This window comes from Urocitellus parryii, chromosome 11 (genome assembly GCF_045843805.1).
Source record: "Urocitellus parryii isolate mUroPar1 chromosome 11, mUroPar1.hap1, whole genome shotgun sequence".
Taxonomy (NCBI): domain Eukaryota; kingdom Metazoa; phylum Chordata; class Mammalia; order Rodentia; family Sciuridae; genus Urocitellus; species Urocitellus parryii.
In genome coordinates, this window is record NC_135541.1 from 85,899,168 (window position 1) to 85,925,039 (window position 25,872).

The window sequence follows — 25,872 nt, forward strand, 5'->3', positions numbered from 1 at the left end:
GAAATAAAATAATCCAGTGCTTTAAGGTGCATTGTTTTCTAAGTCTTTTTTATATAGAACCTATATTTAAAAATTCTGAATATACTTACATTTTAATTTTTTTCCATAAAAGAAATAGGAATCATGTTTTACTAAGCTGTTTGGATCAAGTATGGCCTACAAAATCTTCTATGTTTTCATTTGTTTCTGGATCTTACTCCATGGCATAACCACATTATTTTTCTTCAAAGTAATCTCTATTTATCTACCCAAATAATTCAAATGCGATTACATTCTTGAATATATGCTCAGAGACTCATCTTCTCTCCTTCAAGTTAAGAACATGGGGGGCAGGGGTGTGCTTCAGATCCAAAGGAAGAACATGAAAAACGATAAATCCCCCTCCCCATCCTCAGAAGAGGATTTAGAGGAGAATAAGAATCTAGATGATAATAGCTAATTGTCTAATGTTGTATTTTTTTGTTTTGTCTGATACGAAGTACATACTCGGTTACCTTTACCCCTGCCTGGAATCCACACAGTTCTGTTCTGTGTTGCCTAGGGTAACTGAAGGTAGTAGGAATCTGTTCTCTGTGTGGCACAGAGTGGGGAATGCAGTAATGGAGATACAACATAAAGGGCTACAGATTTGAGCTACAATGGGAAATTAAATACTAAACATGCTAGGTAATTTGCAGAATGTCAGAGAAGTTATTGGGATTGGTGATCCTCAGGGAGTCCTCTTGAGCCATGTTAATTAAAACCAAGTCTCTTCCCATATCATATGCCTGGAAGACTGGGGAAAAGGGGACTTAGACAACTATCCAGTAGACATTTTTGTAAATTTTCATACGGTAGTGGGATTACATGTTAAATGTCCTTAACTTTGATTTTTTGTTCGTATCTCATTGGTACAATAAAAAACATAGACCTGATCCTACCTTCCAGACTCTCTCTCCTGACCTGTTCCCCTCATCTGCCTCCTATTTTCTCAAACCCTTCTCCCATGCCACTTGGATTTGGGTGACAACACCCAAATTTCTATCAGATTTCTAGGTTGGGAATTATTTCTCTTTGTTTAGTTTTATTCTAAACAATCATGTCTCAGTCTGTAAAGTGGCAGAATTAAAGGAAAAAAAATCATGTTTCTTTTATTTCAGTAAAGCTTATTTTAACAGTAATTGTCATATGACATCTATTCAAATGTGAAAAAATGGATGGATGGATGGATGGATAAAGAATGAATGGGTAGAAATTTCCTATTTTTCCATTATGTACAATTTTAATGGAGTATTTTATCATTTTTATTCAGCTTAGTCCCATAATGGAAGATTTGTGTTTTTTAATTTTATATTAGATAATGATTGGTAATATTTATTGAGAATCCATAAAATGCACACTCTTTAAATGTTTTCATAAATACCACAAAACAATGTCACAGATGCTATTATTAATAAAATGGACACATAGGAAAAGGAAGAACAGAGAGGTTAGGTTCTTTTTCAGCTAGCAAGCAGTAGAGGATTCAAATTTATCAAATCTGATTCTGGAAACCATATTTATAATCTCACATACCTATTTCACACATGGATTCACATACCTTTTTCTCACTTGTATTTTTATGTTAGAAATAGTTGTGATCATTTTTAAAATTGTTGATTTTTCAGAAGAAAAAGTCATTTCCACTTGCCCCAATGTTTTAAATTACTTTACCATATTTTCTTGTGTTTGTTGAAATTAGTTGTTCTTATATGATAATTGATAATTAGTGATTTTTTTTTTCTGATTTTCTTTTTCCATGTCATCTAAGTAATTAGCACAGAGTAGACATGGAGAGACCCTCCTGAACTAAGATCCCTGAAATGTCATATGTGAACAAGAGCTTTCTATGTTCTTTTCATCCCTAGCACCTAGAAATCATAAGTAGATTTCCAATAAATACATTTTAACTCAATTCACGCTATTTCTTGTGTTACTCATCTGTTACTGGGTCTCAAAATATTTTATTTGAACTAGAAAATTCTATGTTATTATTTATGACTCTTCTTATATTTGATGAAACCACTTTGCACATTTTATCTTAATAGCCTCTCTAGAAGAGACATTTACCATTCTTGCCAAAACTAAGTCATGATTGATTATATTATTCCGAAGGTAAGAAATAGATGATTTCCCCAAGATTAATAAAGGCATTCTTCTGTTTTACCAGTTTTTTCTGTGACTGTATTTATATATTTAAGTGTCTCCTCTCATTAGATTTGTTTGACTTATATTTCATTTATAAGACACTATTGTTTCTTTGTTCTTCCTTTCTGGCCACTCCTCTTCCATCACAAACTTCTGTACTTAGCCATCCCACTCAGAATATTCCCCAGAGTCCCCCTTAAAGGGTCTACAAGAACTATATACTTTTCCCCCCGACACATTATACATACTGACTGGATTACTTACTGTTTGGACCCTGAATCTGGCCATTCCAAGAAAAATAGCTTCTTTCCTGTTCATAAAATACAGAAACACTCCCATCTTGGGGCTTTTGCTCTTTCTCTTTCTCTGTGCTTAAAAGGCTGCATTACTCAGATTTTCATTACTGTTACAAATATTTGAGGAAAACATCTTAGTGGAGGAAAATTTATTTTAGCTCTCACGTTCAGAGATTTCAGTCCATGAATAGTTGACTCCATTGCTTGGCGCCCAAGGTAAGGCAGATCATCATGATGGAAGGGCATGGCAGAGTAGAGCATCTCAGCTTATGGCAGCTGGGAAGCACAGAGAAATAGGAAAGAGGGAGCAAAGCACAAGAAATACCCTTCCAAAGCATGCCTCAGTGACCTACTTCCTTCAACTAGTCCCATACCTACAGTTTCCATCACCTCCCCATAGTCCATTGAAATTATTAATCCATTGACAAAATAGAGCTCTCATGGTTCATTCATTTCCTAAATGCTCCACCTCTGAACATAACTACATTTGGTACAAAAGTCTCTTAGGGACACTTCATATCCAAACCATAATAAATGCTCTATTGAGATAAACCAGGCTCAGTTTTATATCTCCATCACATTTTAAATATTTTCTTATCAGACATTCTTCTGATCTCCCTGTACCCAAGCAATATCTAGTCGTGCTTAATTGCATTATCTTTCTGCTAGCATTTACTAATGTTTTACATATTATAGATTTCACTTGTTTATTTATTTATTGGCTGCTTCTCTCCACTAGATTGTAAACTCCTCAAGGACAGGATTGCATGAGTTCTACTTACTGTTGTCCCCTGAGCATCTTAAACACTACTTGGCACTTGGCAATTGTTAACTAAATATTTATTGTATGAGTGAATAAAATAGAGGATTTTGTTTTGTTTTGTTTTCTTTGATGAGATGTAGCAAGAAATTGAATTTCTGTTTCATCAAAAAATTGTTAACAGGTTACTCCAACACTCTTTAGTAAATCAGATTTTATTTTTTCACTCTTTGGATAGCCTACTTTTATCAGACATGATTATTAAACAAGAAGGCCTCTTGTTAGGTTTTTTATTTCACTGAATTCTCTCTCTGTTCTCTGATACTCACGTAATTCTTACCATTAAGCAGTTCTGGCATAAACACCAACATAAACTAAAAACACCAACATAAACTAAAACAGTCCTTTGGTTCTGAGTCTCTACTCAAGTGAATCATTGGGCATCCACCATGTTTTCCTATTCCCCCTAAAGTGGATGAGTCCATAGGTGACCATTATCATGTCCTCCACTTTATCCATTTTTGCTTCTCTTCACTTTGTCTCCTGATGACCTGCCTAGTGACTCAGACTTTATCTGGCCACAAGGTGGTGACTCAACTATTCCTCTTCCCATCAAGATCATCAACACCAATGTTCCTTAAGAGTGGGTACATCATAGCCCAAGCTGATTTTGTCACAGAGGGTAGCTTTGTCCCACTTGTGCTAAAGGTCACAGGAGTTGCTGCCGAGTTTTCTCATTCATTCCATTTTGTATTTCTCCTTAGCACATATTACAGGGAATCTCTTAAAAGGCCCATTCTCTTGGTTTCTTACAATTGCCTCTTTCATGATATTTATAACATATTCCCCTGAGGCTGAAGGAATTGGAGTGTCTCTATCAAGTATTCACTCAAATTATCCTCCCATGCTGAGAATCAACATGTTTGCAGGGAAATTCCAGATGGTTTGTCTCTATTTTTTATCCAGGAGTAATTTTCCACCCATCCGGAGTCTTTGTCCAGAGACTGGAGAGGGGGTAGTTCTTCCTATTCTTGTTGTTCCATAGTCCTAATTTCAGTTTCTTTTATAAATTACAGTATCAAGATTAGCTTCATTTTTAAATAATTCTACAGTGCTAAAGGGAAAAAAACACACCTTCTTTACAAAATAAGTAATTTCTCAACTAACACAAATACCAACTAGTACTATGTACAGGTAAAGAGAAAGACTGCAGCTTATGTACTAAATCTCATAATTTTTTAATACCAAGAAACTAACTACATTTGTTTTTTGTCTGTTTAGAGATTTTTTTTAGAAACTAAAAGTTATGACTAAATGATATTTTGCGAAGAAGCAAATGGCTAAATATCTATATTAGGAGGACATTTGGAAAGCGAATTTTACATTCATGTGTTTATCCCACAAATGTGTCATTGCTCATAAGCAGTCAGACATGTTAAGATTAGGAGCTGAACAAGGGGCTGTGTCCTCAAGGACTCACAATAGTAGAGCCATAACAAAACCTTAAATCACACATTTTGAAAGGCATATTGGCAAACGTGAGTGTCTCTTCTTAAATATGATGGCACTGGTGAAGCTTTGTGGAACAATTGAGGAAGTAGATAATACTCAGTAGGTATAGGTTATCAGTCTCCAAGTATTTGAAAGACTATCATGTGAAGAAAAAAAAAAGAGTAGACTCAGTGTTCTTTTTCACAATCAGGACCATTGAGAAGAAGATACATCAAGTACACTATTAAGAAAAGATGAATTTCCTCAAGAAGAAGAAGGTTCCCACTGGAGCAAGTTTTCAAGCAAGGCTGAGATGGAAGTCTTGGTATTGCTGTTTATGTATGATAGCAAAAGGGTGCACTTCCATTACTTTTAGGGTATTTTAGATGATAAAATTTTATCACAATCATATGTTGTCATAGCCTCTGTACAGTGCTTATCTTCACTGTTGTATCATTTTCATCTAACATGTAGTCATAAAAGAAATTAATTTATAATCTATAAGACTATGACAAAATTAATAAGAATCAAACAATCAAATCTGTAAAAATATATAATCTGTTTCACATTTTAATTTCATTTTGATTTTAGACTTGATGACATCTACTCATGGGTGTGGACATTTATATGGACCAAAAGACTATAGTAAAGACAGTGAGTATATTTGTGATAGGTGAATGCATACATTTCTCTAATATTTCTGAATAAGAAGTTATAGGAGAACATTATATTTTTGGCACTGCACTCAGCTTCTTTTCCTATCTCTCTGTTTTTGACCATTGAAAAAATATGGGTCTAATTTTTAAAAATATTTCTCTCTCTCTCTCTCTTTCTCTTTCTCCTTCTCTCTCTCTTTCTCTTCCTCTCTCTCCTTCTCTTTCTCTTTCTCTCTGTCTCTCACCATTTCCCCAATTAGCTATTTATCCATCATCTATCGAGTTTCATGCAATAGCAGTCCCAGTTAAGTTGGAGGCAAGTGTAGATATGCTTGGTGGGCAGTCAGGTGGCACAAGGATTAAGATCCTTGACCTTCCCTGAACTCCAATAACTACCAGGGATAGGTAAATGCAAAGAGCTGCTGTCTCATTACGTTCCTTGAGGTTCAAGGAGTTTTTCCATGTGAACATTTTCCATGTGAATATTTTCCATGTGAACATTGTAATAGAAGGAAGTGATATGTTTCCCATTCCACTTCATGGAAAACTGTGCAGTATGAAATCACTAACAGATTGAGAACTCTGGTCTCTAAGAGTTTGACAGGGTTCTATTTCCATCAAAGAAATTAAAATCAGTCACACCAATGGCAGAATTGTTGGCAGAATGGTGGCTGTGGACATGTAGGCAGACCCCTAACCACAGCATCACACAAGGAAAGTGAAAAGCAGCAGTGAGATAGAGGGGAAGAGTGGCCCAGCATGTGACCAGTACAGAGTAATGAAGCAGTTGGTTTTCCAGGTGCAATTGCTGAATTTAAGATTCTCATTGGGAATTCCTGGCAATATTCCAGAAAGGAGAGAATTTTTTCCATATTTTTTATTGGTGCATTATAATTATACATAATGTTGGTTATGTATAATTATATATATATATATACACACACATAATGTTGGTGCATATTTATACATAAACACAATATAACCATATCATTTGGCAATATCACTCCCAAGTATTTCCCCTTTCTCACCCATCCTCTGGCCCCTCTCTTATATTCTACTCATCTCTCAGAAGGGAAAGAATTTTAAAAGTAGAGCTGATAGTTGGTAGTCATAGTCTTTGGGGATAACAAGTCATGAATGTAAACTCATTCATGTGAACTCATTTGTGCCCATGAATAAAGTTGTTGAGGCCACTATGACTTTAAGTTATTCTATTATTTCATTTATATTTGTAATGGCCTAATGGTGAGATAATAAATCAGAAAACTCAGAAGCAATGAAAAATTAAAATTATAGGAGTATTCCAAAAACTTTTAAGAAATGTTTATTTCTGAAGTTATAGTCTACTAAAAAATAAAGAAATATTAAAGTTAAAACAGAAGCAACATTTGCTGAAAGGGAACACACCATTAGCTTTGACAGTGGGGCACTGATACCTCACTTACTATTGTATTTCCGGGGAGTTCTTAGAGTTGAAGAACAATGGTGTTCTCCTTTACCCTTAAATGATACCAATACTACATGAAACACTTTGAAATCTACAAAGTATACCCATATTTGCTGTGTCATCTGTTATTCACAATAGTCCTTTCAGAAAATATTTTATCCTGATTTTATAGATGCAGAAACAAGGTGCAGAGAGATGCAAACATACTCTATATCACAGGGACTTTGAACCCAAGTATTAAGATCCAATGACAGCTTCCTAGCTACACATATATAAGACCAAAGTTTCATCTAAATCATTTGAGAGTGATAGATTATTTGAGTCTAGAGAAAGTGTTAATCCCTCTGTCTCTCTCTCTCTCTCTCTCTCTCTCTCTCTATATATATATATATATATATATATATATATATATATATATATTTAGAATATTCTTTCAGTACCACTCCTGAGGCATAATAAGTGATATCCTTTGTGTCTTCTGACCCCAGAGCAGAAAACATGGGCAGAGAATTAGTGATACATTGAGGTGCTATCACAATTAGGTTTATTTAATGGAGAGTTTATATGAAAAAAGCTAAACAAAAACCTCAAGATATTTAATTCTATAATTGCAGTCTTGTATCTTGACTTCTAAAGTGACATTACTGTCTTCTCCAAATGTAATTTACATATTTACATCAGAAAAATAGGTTTTCTATATTTTTTGTTGTTGTTGTTTTTATATTTCCCAAAGCTGCATCTACATTTCTATTCCTGTAACAGTAATCCACATCATCGCTATATGAAACAGTTTTTTACAGTTCCATTATTTTATGGGCCTGCTATGATATTTTCAATTACTACTAGACAATTGCCTGTCATAATTGGTAGCCATAGGGTGAACTGTTCTTTGATGCATGTGGTACAATATAAGGACTTTTAAATTATTTTCCTTCCACAGTTAATGAATAAATTACTGGAGAGTGATCTTTGAATAATAGCATTGCATTACAAAAAAAACGAACCTCTGTTCTTGCTTTGTTCTTATAAAAACAGAGGGGGAAATAATCAAGAATGAACTTTTAGCCTTTCAGCAATTAGATCAAAATTTCCTTTTTGGTTAATCACAATGACTGCTGCAAGCAACCACTCACAACTCTCACTGTTTTTATAGTACCTTAAAGTGAAATGATCTATGAATGACTGAACTTAGAATTGCACCAAACTGGAAAAATCCTCAGCTTTCTCGCCCCCATGGCCTCTCAAAAAGCACTGGGCCATGAGGATGATTTTTTAAATGTGTCAACTTGGCTAGGTTACTGCCCCAAGTTACACGATCAAACATGAATCTAGGTTGTGTTGTGAATGTATTTTGAAGATACGTTTAAAGTTCATAATCAATTGACTTCAAGTAAAGGAGACCATCCAAGCAAATCTGAATGAATGTGATTCCATTTGTTGAAGGACCTTAAAAACAGAAATGATGCCTGGGCTGTGAGTTTCAGCCTGTCCTGCAAAATTTCAGACTTGACTAACTATCCTCACAATTTTGTAAGACAATTCTTTGCAATAAATCCTCATGTTCCTCCTGTTGGTTCTGCTTCTCCATTTGAACACTTACTGACATAAGCATGTATGCAAATATCAATTGAAGCAGAGCTATATCTTCAGGTATCTTTAAATTCCTTAAAGAGTCTACAAACCCAACACGAGGTGTGACCCTGAGTTGGAGAGCAAAATGGTGATTCTAAAACATTAAATCAGTCTGAATCAGAAAGTTGCTATTCTAAATATGGTATTACCTATTATTCTAAATTAACTCACAAATTTACTATTTACCGCTCTTATCTGGAATATCTTCTTAAGTAAAAAATGCATGGATGTGTTTGCCTATCTATTTCTAGTTCATCTATCATATGTCTATATTTAAAACCTTTCAATATTCATTTGTGCAAGAATATAAAAAGAATTACTGCTATTATTGTGTATTGATCATTTTAAAAATACCATGTCTGGTTAAATTAATAAAAATATATAAATATGTAAATATAAATATAACCATATATATGTAAAATAAATAAAATTCATTTATCTATTATTACTATTCTAAATTTCTGATTAAAATAAAATGTTTGCTTCTTTCAGTATTGCCTACTATTTGTGGCAAAATAACCACAGCTCAATATTTCATTGAAAGTTATGATTCCACTACTCTTATTTATAAGGTAACAGGTAGATTATTGATGTGGATTTAAATAGTCAATGGCTACTTCTATTTTATATTTTATTATTACATGTGAATTCTATATAATTGTTATTAATATACAGGAAAACAATCTCTCAAAATCATACATTTGGATCAACCTATCATGGATTGAAACATGTACATAAAAATCCATGCATAAAATATCATTATCCTAAAAGAATTTGGTATAAATTTATTTTGATTCTACATGTGAATCTACTCAGTTTTCTCTCATCCTGAGACACCTCAACCTACCATTAACTCCACCTGGAGCATGTGCTGTTGATCCCCAATTAAAATACATGCTACTCAATTGTTACTGTTTTGGTCATCATGCAAAGATATTTATATGCATTATCAATGCATTATTACCATATGATAAATATGATTATTTTAATTTTGCAATTAAACTTGTAGATTCAGAGCAATGAAATGGCTTGACTAAGATCATATAGCTGACAGATTGACAGCTGACAGCTGGCACTGGAAACTTTGGATCCAATGTTCATATGAAAAGTTACAAGACACATAAGTATGCAAGTTCAGTTGTATTATAGGATCTAATAAAGTTTGAATGATATCACAATAATAATGTGCTGATTAAAATTTAAAACAAAAAAGGTACACATTTTATTACTTCATTTACATAAAATTATAGAAAATACAGCTATGATTTCAGGGAACTGATCAATGGTTTCTGCAGAAGAGGGTTAGGGAAGAATGGGATGAAAGGATTATTAAGGGGCTCTAGGAAATTTTGGAGCATGAGAGATACATTTCTTATGTTAGTGTGGTAATAATACACAAATCAAAACTGATACAATGTATAAAGCCATACATTTAAATATGTTATCATTTATCAATTATCTAATGATGAAGTTACTTATAAAACAAAAACAATAAATATTGCAGCAACAAAAAGTAGAAATAAAAAAGGAAGAGTCTAAAGGAAAATTAAAAATGATTATAATGAATTAGTGTTCTTCCTGTGGATCCAGGGACACAGCAAGAGCCTAAATATTATTAAAAATGGAATAATGTGCTTAACATGTTGTCTCCGGGAGTGACAACACTGATACTATCCTTCTTTCAGAAAATGCCTGAGGCTATTACCATCCAATCTCAATGTGGTGCCTTGGCCAGCACCTTTCTTAAACTTTGCAGACTACTTAGAAATATTTTACAATTAAGCAGCAGGAATTCAATCTGACTGAATAATTATCAAGTGTTTATCAGGTGAAAAGCAAGGAATTAATTTGTTCTGCAAATAAAAAGATAATCACAGCACAAATAATAATCACATGTGTGGCATGATTTATTTGATTCTTGCAAATCCTTCAAAAAAGAAGCACTGCTTTCATTTCCATTATACAGTTAAGAAGATTGTGAGGCAGCAAAGTTAGGTAACTTGTCCATGGTTCCTAAGCCAATAAGCTGGCTTGAAGACATTCTACCTCCATATTTATTTTTCTTAATAACTAAAGATTTTGTTTCATGGTACATACAAGTTAATTCTTTTTGTATTGTTATTTTGAGCATCCAGTTGTCTTCAATATAAAATAAATGAGATGTGAAGATGTGATTCCCCCTTGGAATAAATGTATGTGTTGTAGAGAGCAGACTTGGCAAATGTAGTAACTATAAAGGAGATAGGCAGATTTACGAATATTTTGAAAACCCCAAAGGGCTATAATGTGAACAATACAGTTTGCAAAGTTGTTAAGCAAGTCAGTAATGTTAGGACTGCATTTGATTTCGTATCTTTAAAAAAATAAAGCAAAGAAATGAATAGGTAATTTAAAATTTTCTTTTGGAATTACTTGATAGGGTCATTCAACTTATAGGTAACTATGATTTGAAAGGCAAAGCTACAAAGTTTATAAGTGACACTCCTTTACTCAATTATATATGCTTATTATTCAGCTACTTAGGTATTCATTCAACAAATATTATATTAAATATTTACTATTAAGTTGTGTCAGGCACTGTCATTAAAAACTGAGATGGCAGAGATAAAAGATAAAGATTCATTCTCTGTGAGTTCTGCTGAACCTGTAAACTTGATTTGGTAGGCAAAGGGGAACATTAGCAGAGAAATAAGTCAAAATATGCTGCTGTGTTATATTGTAGTATGATGTACACAAAATAAAGGTATACTTAGAATGTTTGCATAAACAATGTGGAAGTATATTGTTCACTGAAATAAAAATTGAAATTAATCTGATTTATTGAACTTAATAAAAAGAAAAATAAAAAAATAACCTTTCAAAGATGAAATTAAGTGCTTTTCTTAATGTAAAATAACAGATTTAAGTGAGAGAATCATGGGCCATTGTCTATTTAGCAATAAGACAATTGTGTGGTGTCATTTATCCTTGACATAATTTACTAATTTCCTGGTACACCATCCCAAAATATTTCAATCTCAGTTTCAAGCATATTCTCAAAGTTGGAAAATGATAATTTCTATGAATTACTTTAAGAATGTTTACGTCATTCATTTTATTATCTTAGGAATTTTTGCTTACTAAAGATAAAATTTTATTATTTTATTTAAATTTTACCAAGGGAAAACTAACTTGAATGTCAAAATAATTCAATTTCCTTTTTCCAATATATGTAATATCTTTACTATCACTATAACATTCACTGTAGTCATAATCGCTAAGAATATACAAACAAAGTTTAAATTGTGTTTTCTAATTTGTAGATTTTTTGGGAAAAAGGCAAATAAAAAAGTAAATAGCAACTTAGAATTAAAATTGTTTTTAAAAGTAAAAGTAAAGATGAAATAAAATATAGAATTAATTTTTAAAATGAATGGTCTAGGTATAAAAACGCTTACAGTTTTGTGGTAATTGCTCCAAATGAGAGGATGTAGTGCCTTGGTTCAATTCTCAGTGTTGTCACTTCATAAGTGTATGATTTGGAGTGAGTTATTTAACTCTCTATGCTTCTTTCCATAGCATGCAGATAATAATAGTTGCTAATCAGTATTGTCTAGAGGATTAACTAGGTTTCTTTTTGTAGGTCTTAGAACAGTACTCAGTACAAGTAAGGGCTCTATGATATCAATTAGTATGATTTAGGAGAAGAGAAGACAGTAGAGCCAAAGTCTCCATGTGTACACTGGGATGTTGTAGAGACAGGAGTTATCACAATAAGTCTAAAAATTCATATGAAAACTAAACAATAGATAAAGCCTAAAAAGTATGACCAAAGTTATTCAAATATGGAGTATACAATTTTTTTGACATTAAAACATTTCAATGAAATACCAGGACAGCAAAAAAGTAAGAATGGAATGAACTAGCACTGACTTCTTTTTTTGTTGTTGTTAAATTACTTAAGATATAATAAAGAAGATTCCCCAATTTTTGCTTTTGGCCATATTCTGAATTATAGGCTCTATAACTCCAAATAAAGTTCTTCTAGGTACTTAATTAGGACTTAGTATCTAAATAACAAAATAACTTCCCAAATAAATAGAGGAAGGAAGCCCTACAATTACAGTATTAAAGACCCAGCTAATCATTCTTGTTCTAAAGCAGCAACTACTTCAAGCATCAATTAAGCTTAGTAAGTGTATGGAGAACTCCAGTCCTCATGAGTTGCTTTCTGTGCTTTCCAAAAATATCTCTTGGGAGGTAACATAAAGTGCAAATCCTCACAATAGTAATTCTATTAAATTAGTTGCTTTATAAAACATTACAGATTTAATTGTTAACATAACAATTTACCAAACTGTAGTTATCTGGTACAGTTTGCTGAACAACTAGCATGGATCTCATTGGTAGTTCTCTCTGCAGTCTCTGAAACTGATAATAAATCACTTACAACCTTTTGGCATTGTTTCCTTACATATAAAATTATGTTTGCTGCTTAAATAGTGGTAACAAACACAAAGATTTTTTAAAACTGAGTCCTTCCCATTCTCTCTTCAACCTTTTCTTTCTAAAGCAATTATCAGGGAAGGCCTAATGGAGTAGGCCAGACTTGTGTTAAGACATTTGGGAGTTACTTGGTTTTGTTTTAGCTACCCAACTTAGAGCTTGAGTCAAATTTGCTTCAGTAGATTTATTTTTGTCAACTATTTCTTAGTTTTGTGCTAACTGTTGATTCTTCACATTATTTGTGGTTCTATTTAATTTTCACTGTTCCAATTCACTTTAGAATTTTCTACTTCTTTGTTTAAATAAAGTTCATTGAAATGCATCTATGTGCACACATCTCCCCTCTTGGTTGCATCAAGTTGGCTACAAAGAAAACTGTCACAAGAGTTGTTTCTTTTTTCCCCGCTTCTGTATAAATACTGATTTCGTATCCCTAGTTAGCTTAGTTAACAGAAAATCTGTCTTTCATCTCAGCAGTCATGTGAGAAGAAAAAATACACACACACACACACACACACATATATATTCACACACACACACACACACACACACACATATATATTAACACACACACACACACACACACATATATATTCACACACACACACACACACACACACACACATACACATACACATACATAAAACACAACAGATAAGAAAAAAAAAAAAAGCCTAGTGTTTTAATACCAATCATGCAGGAAAGAAGAAGGGGGAAAAAAGTGAATTCTAATCATTCTTTTTTTAAATTAATTTATTTATTTTAATTAGGTATATAAGACAGCAGAATGCAGTTTGATTCATTGTACACAATTGCGGCACAACTTTACATTTCTATGGTTATACACGATGTAGCGTCACACCATATGTGCAGTCTTACATGTATCTAGGGTAATGATGTCCATCTCATTCCACCATCTTTCCTGTCCCCATATTCCATATTTAAAAAAAAACTTCTATGTTTTATAGTTGAATTATTTCTCATACTTTGTATTTCATTTTACAATAGGCAATAACACTTTCAAAATTATATCGGAATCATGAGATTCATGGTAAACTTCCAGAATTCCGTCCTAAAATACTTCCATTGTGTGGTTTCCAAGCCACTACTCTCTTGTTCCTTTGCTACTCCACTGCCCATGCTTCCTCAGCCTCTTTCTTGTTCTTCCTCATCTTGACATTTAAATATTGCATGCTCATTCCTTAGGCCAAGGAAGGCAGACAGACAGACATTTCTCAGTTGCTTATACTCATTCCCCAGAGGAGTCTACTTAATTCTCATATAGGGTATTCAAAAGATTTTTGCACACACATTTTTTTGTATTACCTTTGCCCATGATTTTAAATACATAGTGCATAACAGGTTCAGAAGGACTGCAGAACTCAGGGAGATATCAGGAGAAGGGGAGAAAGAACAGAAGACTTAAATTAAGAATTGACATTACCAAGTACTGGGTTTTTTTTTGGTGGGGGGGTTACTGGGATTGAACTCAGGGGCACTCGACCACTGAGCCATATCCTCAGCCCTATTTTGTATTTAATTTAGAGAAAGGGTCTTACTGAGTTGCTTAGCATCTCACTTTTGCTGAGGCTGGCATTGATTCTCCTGCCACAGTCTCCTGAGCTGGTATTACAGGTGTGTGCCACTGCAGCTGGCCCAAGTCCTTTTAAATAAAAGTTTATGCTGTTGTAATTGAATGGAGTATTAGTTTCATGAAACAGGAATAATTTTTTTTCCTAAACAAAACATATTTGTATGCTGAAGTATTCCCAAATTGTCTCATCCTGTGATACGTCAGAAAATGAGATTGGTGGTGCTTTTGAAATCAGAATGCCTCCCACAGTTGGACTGCTATCTACCTACAAAAAACTACATTAATGTATATTTCTATTTTGACCCCTTCATTCCCATCATATTCTATTCCCTATGAAGTAGAAAGGGTAATCTTTTTAGAACAAGAGTTCTGATCAAGTCACTCTTCTGTTGGATGCAACAGATGCACTCTTCTGAGGGTTGAAAATTTTACTGATTTCATGTAAAATATATTTCTAGTATTTATGGATTTTGTTCTAGAGAATGTCCTAATATAATCACTGATCATTCTCTCATCTTCTTCAAGCATGCTAGCATCTTTAAGTATTTCCTGAACATGCCAGCAAGCTTCATCACCAACCACTTTCACTTTTGTGCACCTTGGGACACACATTTTCTTATTTCCTTCACATTTCTGCTCATGAGTCATTTTAAGAGAGGGCAGAGTATAAATAGAAGACCAACTGAATCCTTCCTCCTTTATCCCTGCACATGGATGGATTACCCCACTTACCAACATATGCTAGGCATAAATTTATTTGAATTTTTAAAAATTGACTACCATCCTCTATAAGAACAAGAGCATGTTTTGCTTCATTCACTGTTGTAACCCTTAGAAAAGTGCAAAAGTTCTGGGGTTGGGGCTATAGCTCAGTTGGTAGAGTGCTTGGCTTGCATGCACAAGGCCCTGGGTTCAATCCCTTAACACCACAAAAAAAAGTAACTCAATAAGTATTCATTGATTTAACAAAATAAATAAATCCAGATCTTCCAATTAGTTCAAACTTGGGCAAATTATGTAAACCCTCAATGTCCCAGTTTCTTTACTTGACCAGACAAGAAAGAAAATCTAACTTGCAGGATCTACTTAAGGTTAAGTGATATGACATGCTATGCGGACATTTTAGCATACAATTAAGTCTTTAGAAATGATTTCTATTGCTATGACAGTTTAAGTAGAAACTATTTTGATTAGAATAATTTTTAGCACCTTAATTTTTAATTAAAATTTGCTTGTAAAATAATTTTACCTCATAAATAACAATAAATTCAAGTATATGTTTTGGAAGATCAAATAAGTTAACAAATTTTGAATTTGTAATTGTGGATATTCCATAAGGATTTATAACTTTTCTTTCACTTATGTTTTTTTATGCAACAGGATGTAAGGAAAAACAAGGTAATTAACCTACCTTTTGGCAAAATATTTTAAAGGAAACACAATGGTCTCTGTTATATCTCAATATTCCAGGTGTATGCAGCTTAGACTTCATAATAACCTGGACTTACTTAATGTATCATTCATGATTAGTTTTTTTAATTTATTTTTTGACTAATCATCAGAATGATCATACATTGCCAAGTGTTCTTGTAATAAAAGAAAATTATCTACTGCCTGGAAATGCTTCAGAATTCTGAAGTTTCTTAGCTGCTTCTTCCTCTCTTCTCCCTCTCAACACTTAGTTATTCTGTAGCCATTTATCTTCAAGAAGCCAAAAAAGGAAAGGTCAGCCAGATTCAAGATTTCAGAGGTGTCATTTCTTCAGCAAACATGCTCTATTCTTGATAGATTTTGAAATACTCTGCATCCATAAATGTTTCATTCAGAATTATAAGTTATAAGCTCTTCCAATCCTGAAAATAATGACATGTTTTGGGATTGAATCAACAAAAATGATTCAAACTCAACTTCTCTGTGTCCCAAACAGTGAAGGATTGCCTTTGTGGGAAGGGTACTTAAATTTTGTGGGGACAATGGTTTTCCATTTTTCCTCTCCTTAGAAGGCACATTATAAATTGAGAAGTACTACTTGGGATTATTTCTTTTAAATAAAACTAAAATTGGCAAATATTTGGATTTCTTCAGAGGACCAAAAATGACTCAAATGAACCAAATTTAGCTTGTTGATTTTTTTTCTTATTTTCTTTCCAGTAGTCTTCATTATGAGTCATTATTTGAATAATTTCCTGGTTTGCTATTTACCAACATAAACAATCTAAGAAACACCTCCCCTACTTTCAGGAATTGGCTCAAGAAAGATTGCCTCTCCAAAGAAGACAATGATGAAATGATTTCTTCCTCATTTATGGACTCACTTGTATGTGTATCCGTTTATTTTTTTTTTTTTGACTAATTTATAAAGTCCTTCCTTGTTTTAGTTCCATAATGTTCACAACAGTTAGTTCTATATTAGGTTTTGACTTTTTTTTAAAAAAAATTGCTTTTAGTGAATAGATGATAAACATATTGACAAAAATGTTCAGGTGACTTATTTTAAAGTTATTTTAAAATTTCCTAATGATTAGATGGTGATTATAATGACTATTATGTTCAATATTATTTAATAAATTGTTTTTGAGCACATCTATTGAAACAAGAAGAAAAGGAGTGTAAGAAAATCATAGGATTGTAACAACATGAAATTAAAGCCTCTTTTCTCAAAACTCTTTGTCTGAAAATACTGAAAACACTAAGCCAAATAAGATATATTGACCTAGGGACAATCCCTCTATTACAAGTTAGCATTCATACCATTGTTCATGCATGCATTTATTTATTCATACTTTAGGTTAGACTTTTTGGAGCTCTAATTATGAGAACTTCCTATCTTTAGAAAAGTATTACAACTAAAAATCCTAAGGACACTGGCTACTCTCATAATATCGTTTATGGTCTAGAGTTTCAGAATTCAATGTGATAACCACTACTCAGTGGTGGCTATTCAGCTCTTGAAATGCATTATGTCTTAATTGAGAGGTGTTGTAAGTGTAGGATGCACACTTGGAAACGCCAGGTTTCCAAGACTTTGTATTTTAAAAGAATGTGAAAACTTCTCAATAATTTGTTATTAATGCCATTTGGAAATGATAGTAAATTGGACATATTGGATTATATAAAATATAGTCAAAGAAGACTAATTAGATTTTACTTTTAGGTGGCTAGTAGAAAACAGCAAATCACTTATGTGGCTCACTTTAATGTTACATTTCTACTGAATATAGTAATCTAGGACAGAAATTGGCAAACTGCTTTTTTTTTTCATTTTTGGGGATTGAACTAGTGGCATTCTACCACTGGACTACATCCCCAGCACTTTTTAAAATCTTATTTTGAGATATGTTCTAAGTTACCCAATGTAGCCTTGAAATTACTATCTTCCTGCCTCATCCTCCAGAGTAGCTGGGATCACAGGCATGTGCCATCATGCCTGGACAGTCCACTGATTGTTTTTGTAAATAAAATATTTATTGGAAGACAGCCACTCGTCTGTTTACATGTTCATGCCTGGGTATTAGCTATAATAGCAGAAGTGAAGAGTTGTAATAATGCATACCCTAGAAGGCTTAAAATCTTCATTCTCTGAGTTTTTACAGAAAAAGTTTGAAGACCCTTGCTCTAGACAGATGTTCTCATGATATCTCTGCTTCTCTTTGTATGCCTGTCTTGCCACTTCTTGCTATGAAATAAACAAAACACTTTACACTGTGAATTGTAGAAAAAAAACTGACTTGTTGACTTATCTAGTTACTATTGATCCTATGTGGTCAGACCATTTTTTTTCTGGCCATCCCACTTCATTCTCTATATTAAATATTCAATTCAGTCCAATATGTGACTAACACTGGGGAAAAAATCTAATATATATATATATATATATATATATATATATATATATATATATATATATATATTTTTTTTTTTTTTTTTAACTGCATAGACTTATATGAGCAAATGGAGCAGGTTGCTGGGCCCAGCAGGTACTGTGACTCATGTGTCCAACATATTTAGCCTTATTCTACTTTCTTGGTAGAAAAGATAAGAAATAAAGGAAGACAGGAAGAGGAAAGGTTGATCAATGTGTACTAAGGTAGACAGTATGGTCTGCAATTGCACAACAGAGTGACTATGGGTCGCAATGGTGCACTACACATTTCAAAAATCTAGAAGAAACGATTTTGAATATTTCCACTAGATTAAAGCATAAATGTTTGAGGAGAAAATGCCTAGACTGATTTAAACATTAAGTTTTTATTCATGTACTTATATATTACAGGATACCCCATTAATATGTAATGTTTTTATGCATCACTTAAAATAAATTTATTTATTTATTTATTTATTTATTTATTTATTTTTATTTTTTTAAAGAGAGAGTGAGAGAGGGGAGAGAGAGAGAGAGAATTTTTAATATTTATTTTTTAGTTCTCGGCGGACACAACATCTTTGTTGGTATGTGGTGCTGAGGATCGAACCCGGGCCGCACGCACGCCGGGCGAGCGCGCTACCGCTGAGCCACATCTCCAGCCCAAAATAAATTTAATTTAAATTAAAAAAATATAAAAGAGTCACAAACACAGATACAAATAACAGGAAAGAACAGACAGATTCTGGATTAAAAGGCAGAGTCTTTAAGGGAAAGATTTGAGGGGAGGTTGACAGATAAGAAAGTACGGGAAATGATTTGGTTTTCTGGCTTTTTCCAACTTTGATCTTCATGAATTATAATGTTAGTATTTTATTTTTAATGAACTTTATTCCTAGAATACACTCATATTTGAGTATATGTATTAAAATATATACTGTAACAAATTTTAAATGACCTTTAGACTATCGATTTAAAATTATTTTACTGATCTGGCTATTTCTTTGATAATTAATAACTGACCAAATTGCTCATGCATTTGAATAGAATTATTGCCAAAAGGTAAATTGCTTTTATATCTTATGCTACAGAGTTAAATAAATTAACTTGATGACTTTCATTGTAAGATTTACTTCAAATTTAGATGTAGGAATGTATAAATTCTTCTACCTGTAATATTTATTTTAGAAATAACAAGAGTGAAGGTTCAAGATTTTATAGTACAGATGGATATATATGAATATATTATTGTGGAATCAAAGCGAATTTCATTCCATTTCTGGAGATAGGACATATTGTTTTCTATTTTAATGAGTATATAACCTAAAAAATGTTTTAATTTAATTTAAACATCTCTTGGTAATTTTATAGTTTCCCTAAGAAGAGCTCTTATCTCATCTTGGGTGTCAATAATGACTTTACTTAAAAGCAGCAACTCTAGACATGTAAAGCAAGATGTGACCCCTAAATGTAAAGATGAACTAAATGAAAAGTTAAATGACCCTGCATCAAAATTTTAATTAGTAGATTCTTTTTCTTGACGGGTAGGGTGGTGCAGGACTATAATTCCAGAAGCTCAGGAGGCTGAGACTGGAGGGGATCATAAGGTCAAAGCCAGCCTCAGCAACTACTCGAGGCCCTAAGTAATTTAGACCCTGTCTCAAAACAAAAAACAAAACAGGATGGGGATGTGGCTCAGTGGTTAAGTACCCCTGGGTTCAATCCCTGGTACCAGAAAAAAAAAAAAAGATTCCCTTTTCTCAATAAGAAAGCTCATACTTTTATTTTAATGCAAAGGAGGAGGAATGGTGATCTAGGTAGTCCAGATTTAAAGTACTTGATAAGCTGGAAGCACATCTCCCCACCTCTCTGGTGCCCTCCACACAGGGCAGGTGGGGACCCATGCAACGGAGCCTCACCAGCTCCACATTGAGGGCGAGGCCCCACAATAGTCTCACCAGTGGATGCTGCTGGGAGTTTTAGACAGAGTCTGTTGGTGAGTGAGGCCAGAGGGAAGCCATGGCCCTGGAGCCTTGTGTACAGGGCAGCGAGTAGGAGGGGATGGGGGTTGGGAAACACATCAGGCGGGGCCTGGGCACCAGGATGCGGGCACTTGGTTTCAGGCACTTGGCTTCTCCAGGGCGTCAGAAACCTTTAAAATATAATTACTTGTAAAAACCTTTAAAACCTTTAGTAAAGGTAAAACCGTTAGTGGAAGCTTCTCTCAAACTTCATCAGAACTCGCATACTGGTGACAGGTCTTATGAATGCAGTGATTGTAGCAAAGCTTTCCAACAGATCTCATCTGTCCTTCTTCGTCAGAGTTCACAATGGAAAGAAACAACATGAATGTGATAAATCTGGGGAAAGTTTCAATAAAAAAAATATAACCCTTTTATACATTGGAAAATTCATAATGAAAAGGAAATGTTTAACAGGGGGAGGGCCTTGAGTTCGTGCCCACCTCTCTGTATACATCACAGCATTCATATTGCTCAGAGTGTCTACTGGTGCAGAAAATGTGGGAAAGCCTTCAGTTGGATGCCATTCCTCTTCACTCATAAAAATTATTCAAAGTAGAAAGAAAATATATAAATGCAGTAAATGTGGGAGAGACTTCAAAAACAAGCCTTTGTTATATATAAAAAAAATTCATATTAAAGAGAGAACCCATGAAAGCCTTATGTCAGAGTCTGCCACAGAGAAATCACCATTCAGAGAATGCTTTTACATGCAGATAATGTGGGAAATCCTTTAGTAGGATTTCACTCTTTCTGCTTCATTGGAGAATTTACACTTCAGGGAAACCCTACAAATGTGATAATGTGAAAAGGACTTTAGGTGACTTTGAACCATTATTCTGCATCTTAGGGTTCATAAAGGAGAGCAGTTATATAGATGCAATAAACGTGAGAAGGTCTATAATCAGCATTCATTCCTTATTCAACATCAGAAAGTTCATAAAAGGAGAAAGAAACTCTTTGAGTGTAAGAAATATAGAAAGATGTTTTCTGGAACTGTAAACCTTAAAATACATCAGAACACTCATTCTGAAAAGAACCCTTTCAAGTGCAATAAATGTAGCAAAGTTTTTAGCCGCCAGTCGTGGCTTATTGAACATCAGAGAATTCATACTGATGATAGACCCTATGAATGTGATCAGTGTGGGAAGGCCTTCAGCCAGAGTACACATCTTGCCCAGCATGAAAGAATTCTTACTGGAGAGAAGCCATCTACATACAAAACAGGTGGGAAGGCCTTTAGTTAGTGCACATCCCTTATCCTACATGAAAGAAGTCTTGTCAAAGAGAAACCCTGTGAGTGTAATGAGTGTGGGAAGGCAGTGGCTCACACTTTATTAGACATCAGAAAAGTCATTCTTCAGAGAAACCCAATGTATGTAGCGAGTATGGGAAGGCATATAGTAGGAGCTTGTCCCTGATTCACCAGCAGAACACATGCAGAAGAAAAGGTCTAATGTTGTTTTAAATCTGTAAAAGCTAAGAGTAAGGTTATCGAAGAAGCAATCAGAAGCATGGAGAAAATGTACTGATGTTCATTAGGATGAGGTTGTGTCCTGATAAACTCATCATAAGTTGAAAATATCATAAATAACACACCTAACCTATAGAACATCATAGCTTAGCAACAGAGCACATGTAAAGAATTGGTCACTCACCCTTGTGATTGCATGGCTGACTGGGAGCTGTGGCCCACTGCTGCCCAGCTCCATGAGACTATCATGCTGCCTATGGCTAGCCTAGGAAAAGATCACGATTTGAAGTACAGTTTCTACAAACAGATTTATTCCACCATTGTAAAGCCAGTTAAACCTTTGTGAATCAATAACTGTCTGTATTGGTCTAGCGCATAAATTTTATATTTTATAGGGACCATTTGATAATGTGTTCCTGTTTGAAAGCCAAAGAGCAAAAGCCAACTGGTGTTTCTTGACCTCTGGATTTGAAATCAACTGAGGCAAGTTCATGATATTACATCAGTCTGAAAGAAGGCTATTTTTCATTTGATGTTTTCCTTCTAGAGTAGTTTTGAAGATACTTCACTGGCCACATATAACAAAATGGAGTTGTGAAGTCTGTTTTTAAAGATGAGGCTTTGAGTCTGATTAGAGTTCACATGAATAAAGAGTTTGGATCTGTTCCTTTGAACCAGAACTATTATATATAAGGGACTTCCTGGCAAAATAGGATGGCACTTTCACCTGATGCCGAGTCTTTAGATGGATAAAGGTAGCACTCATAATGGTGTGCACCAGAAGTCTTCACCATACTGTCTTCATGGATATGAGAATATGGTGTGAAAATTTAACATAGCTATGACAGAAGCAGGAAGTTCTGACAAAATAAGGAACTTTAGAGCAGGGAGAATAATATTTTTATTGGAAAATAAGTTGTCTATATTTATATGAATAAACACTGGTATTTTCATGTAATACTTGTATGCAATAAGTGACTGGTGAAATGTGTTACAGTTTGAATGTCTTGTGTCATCCCCCAAATCACATGCTGAAGCTCTAACCCTTGATTTAGAAATGGGGCATCTGGGATACATTTAGCATGAGATTGGGGTGAGGTCAACATGATGGGTCGTTGCTCTCATAAGAAGAGAGACCAGAGAACTTACTCTGCACTACGTAAGAATACAGGAATGCATGTCTGAAAACCAAGAAAAGAAACCTCACTGGAACTTGACCAGGACCATATCAGGATCTCAGACTTCTCAGGACTGAGAGAAGTTAATTTCTATTGTTTAAGTCACCCAGTCTATGGCATTTTGTTATGTCAGCCCAAGTAGACTGAGACATTGGGGAACCTCTAGGTGTGTATACTGAGCTCTTTTCATTTCAGCCGTTTGCCATATATAATAGCTAAAATCCCCTATTTGCAGAGTGTGTAAAATATGTAAGAAATCAAATCAGAGTTCTGTTTTATAGATAAAAAAAAATTAAAAAACCCAGTTTATTAGCTACTGTGTTAATAACATGACCTGTTCACTTGTCCCCAGGGGGCTATGTATGACTGTTTTCAAAATTGTTCCTTTCTGGAAGTCACCCTCCTCCCAGAGCATGGCTCTGGGACAGAATACATTATACTACAGGGATGTGTAACTCTTTTGAATATCATGCTCAATTTCAATGCTGGAGATGGGTAAGGCTGACCAACTTATCACCTGTTTAATTATGAAACTGTTTCATAGACAAATTATTATATAAATTCTACATATGGTCCATTTTGCATGCTAAAATTCTGAGGTTTAAAATGAAAATGTCAAATTGCTTCTCTCCTGTAGTATCTATATCTCCATTGGGAACCCAAAGAGGTAAATAGTGGTTGGATTAAGGCAGGATTCAGTCATCCCTAGGTTTGCCAAGTATCATTATGATGCCGCCTCAGCTGTTCTAGAATTGAGAGACAAGAGATTAACCTATTTAGAAAATATAATCTCTTTTATGCAAAACCTACTACAATGGGTTATTTATTGTGCAAACTATGATACTATCTCTTAATTCCTTGTACCTGTAAGTCTAATGAATTATCACACCAATTATACATCTATTCTTTATTGAACTCAACTCTGTTGCATTATGGAAACAATTTCAAGTTTCAAATAAATTTACGATTGTCATATTTGATAACCATTTTTCAGCACTATTTGATTTTCATGCATTGTTTTGACTACTATGGTCCATCCTCAACTCCAACAATTTTTTCACTCTTAGTTTCTCAGAGAATACTCTCATCTGAGTGTTTTTTTTTCTCACTTTTTGACCCTTAATGTTCAGTTTCTTTTCCCAAACGCTTCTCTCTACCTGCTGAAAGTTCACAAATTTGATAATACCATTTATCTATGCTTTCTGCTTCCTTCAATGTGCTGATACCTCTCAAATCAATATTTTCAGTCTTAAGCTCAATGCATACTTACCTACTTACCTCTAATTGCTTCTTTAACATAATTCAGGTTACTCAAATGCTGAGCTACCAATTTGAATTTTCACGGTTTCCTATTGTCAGCACATCAAAAGTCTATTCCTATCCTTCTATTCTTTAACAAAGTTAATGGCATTACCATCCACTGTCAAACTAGGCAAGCAGTCTCCCACTGAGCAATATCCCCAGCCCTGCCATCATCAGACTAAAAACTCACAGAGCTACTAATCCTTTATATTTTTCAGTTCACACCTTGCCAGTCATCAGTTTCTGTCAATTATGGTTCATGAGTCTTTCTCCCATCTGCACATCTCAATTCAACATAATCACTCTTTTTAAAAATACCTTTTCAGAATTGTCTAAGAATTTCCTTTCTTCTCTGTTACTAGTCTTGTTCCATTCTAGTCTAAATATCACGGTGCTACCATAGTAATCTTACTAAAAACAAAATCTGCTTAAAATCCTCCTTTAGCTCTTTGATTACAAGATGAAATTAAAACTCTCTAATATACCATATAAAGCCCTTCACAATCTGGTCCTGATTTACTGAGTTAGTTCAATCTCATCCTCATCACTCACTCTGATCCTTAGAACCATTTGCCTTTAGTTCCAACTATTCTACACTTTCCTCTCAATCCTCGAAACCAGCTGTTTTAAAACACCATGCCTTTTTCTATTTTATTTACTTGATTATGATACTCTACTCCCAGTTGCTTTTCTTAGGAAACATCTATTTGCCTTCAAATATTCTAACATTATTATTCCCTTTCTTGCTTTTGCCAAACCTTTACCTTTTTTTTAATAAATCCATTGAACATAAAATATAAATTTGACTTTGAAATTTTTGACTCAGCAGGCAGTACCTTATTTATTCCACCTAGACTAAATAATATTAGTGAAAAACTCTGATAGTTTAAATGACCTTCAAATGTCTATTTTGTTCATATAGTGAAAAGAATATGTGACCGCAATTGTACATTTCTCCAGATACCATTTAAAAGAAATGGAGGGAAGAGAGAAGACATTTTCTTTTTTCGTTTTGTTTTGTTATGTTGCATGTCTTCGACTATCTTAACTCCTTGTTCACACATAATCTTTTCAGGGAATGAAATAGCTATACTTTATTCCTCTCTGGTCTCCCCTGGAGAGTGAGCTCCTTAAGACACAGACTATCCATCCTGGGACCTCTGACTAATAAAGGAAATGCTCAGATCAGATCACAAATAAGATAACTTGATGACTATCAATAAAAACTTTTTAGAGAAAAACTCGGGAATGCTGAAGTATGATCTTTCTTTTAGTATCATAAAACCTCTCCTGCCATGATGCTCAAGGGCATCTCTGCCCCACTATAAACAATTGTCCATACCACATTTGGTGTTCATTGTTTATTGATAGGCTATATAAAGCCAGTCACATCACTATTAGTCTAAATATATTTTTGGGGAGGGATATTAATAAAGAAATGGTCTTAGAGACCAGTCTCATATCTTTATAGGTTACTCCTGATGAGTGGAGCTTCTGGGATAGTTTAA

General features: G+C 34.0%; 1 pseudogene; it reads left to right on the forward strand.

Annotated features, from left to right (window-relative positions):
• The window catches only part of LOC144249321 (uncharacterized), a 63,136-nt pseudogene extending 41,258 nt beyond the window's left edge, over positions 1–21,878 (forward strand).
• Positions 21,879–25,872: the final 3,994 nt, after the last annotated feature.